Source organism: Bidens hawaiensis, unplaced genomic scaffold (genome assembly GCF_021521415.1).
Source record: "Bidens hawaiensis isolate Kalapana, Puna unplaced genomic scaffold, B.hawaiensis_p1.1 tig00419530_1, whole genome shotgun sequence".
NCBI lineage: Eukaryota > Viridiplantae > Streptophyta > Magnoliopsida > Asterales > Asteraceae > Bidens > Bidens hawaiensis.
This window is the reverse complement of record NW_027504891.1, coordinates 283,388-285,272: the sequence shown is the minus strand read 5'-3', so window position 1 is coordinate 285,272 and position 1,885 is coordinate 283,388.

The window sequence follows — 1,885 nt, the reverse complement described above, 5'->3', positions numbered from 1 at the left end:
CAGATAGGCTTTGTCCTTGTGATATGGGTCTTCAAAACCTGGAGGTTGTGCCACATATACGGTCTCTTCGATGTGACCGTACAAAAAGGCACTCTTGACGTCCTTTTGATATACTTTGAATTTCTTGAAAGATGCATACCCCAAGAACATCCGGATTGCCTCCAAACGAGCAACCGGAGCATATACCTCATTGTAGTCTAGGCCTTCGATTTGCCTAAACCCTTGGACCACCAGGCGGGCTTTGTTGCGAACAATCACTCCACGATCGTCACGTTTACATTTTAGTACCCACTTAGTGCCAATTTTCTTCTGTCCTTTGAGGAGATCCACCAGCTTCCACACACCAAGTCTTTTAAACTGCAATAATTCCTCTTGCATGGCTGAGACCCAGTTGGGATCTTTCAGCGCATCGGTGGTGCTGTGTGGTTCTTCTTGTGCTAAGAAGCATTCATGGGCATTAAGAGCAACTGATCCTGACTCCATCATTTCTGTGTAGAGACCAAAATTCAGCTGTCGACGAGTTTTGACACCCTGTTGAATGTCCCCTATAATGTTGTCTTGTGGATGATCACGTTCAGTCCTAACAACCGGATTGTCAGGAACGACAACATTTTGTTCCAAGTTAGTTAAGTTCGGCTCAGGAACTGGAGCGGATTGTGGTGCCTCTGAAGTAGACGTTAGAGGCTGATCTGCATTCGGCACTTCTTGATTTGACGATGAAGGTTGTGAAGTAACCTGAGTTGGTGCCGATTGTACATCATCTGCTGGAGATTCATCTTCAGATTCAGATTCGGAAGATTCTTGAACTTGATCGCTAGACTCTGTGGAGGAAGATGATGACGGACCAGGATGAGTTGAAGATTGCAAAGATTCATCAGGAGGTGCATTTTGCGCCTCATACATCATTTGAATAGCAATCTCATACAGATTGAAAGACTTGAACAATTTGTCATAATCAAACAACCAGTCTTCTCCTGTCCCCTTGGCTGGTTCTGTGTAGCGTTGAACATCGACATGGGTACCATTCTTCAACTAATTTTGTTGTTCTGTTGAAGACCCTTTTGAGAGGTACGCTGTAACCCAGAAAATAACCCTTGATAATCTTCTCCTCGAACTTATTATCAACGTGCCTTTTAAGTAACGTGCAAAGAGCTCCGAATGGTTCCAGGTGCTCTAAGTTAGGCCTTCGTCGTTGAAGAAGCTCGAAACTTGTCTTGCCGTGGCGCTTGACAATGCCTACCCGATTTAATGTGAAACAGGCGTTGGCAATTGCCTCACTCCAAAACGTAACAGGTAACACTGAGTCGGCTAACATTGTTCTTGCTGTCTCGATTAACGTACGTACGATTTTTCCTTTCAGCAACCCCGTTCATTTGTGGAACATATGGAGCACTGAACTCCTGAACGATCCCTTTTTCTTTGCAGAAATTTTCAACATTCGCATTTTTAAATTCTGTACCGTTATCTGGACCGCATTCTTCGAACCTTCAGATTGTATTGAGACTCAATAGTTGTAACCAGCAGTTGTATACATCCAAACGTTTCTGATTTTACTTTCAAGAAAAACACCCAAGAGAATCTAGAATATTCATCAGTAACCACTAGACAGTATGAGTGCCCAGAGATACTTTTGACGCTTATTGGGCCAAAAAGATCCATATGAAGGAGTTCCAACGGAATATCAATCGAGTGGAAACTCTTAGACTTGTGGGACCTTTTTATTTGCTTTCCTGCTTTGCACTGCACACACGAATCAGGGAGACGAAAGCTTCTCAGATTAACTCCCTCAACTAGTCTGTTGTGCACAAGCTTGTTCATGTTCCTGACATTTATGTGTCCCATCCGTCTATGCCATAAGACAGTATCACGTTCGGATGCCTTGGAC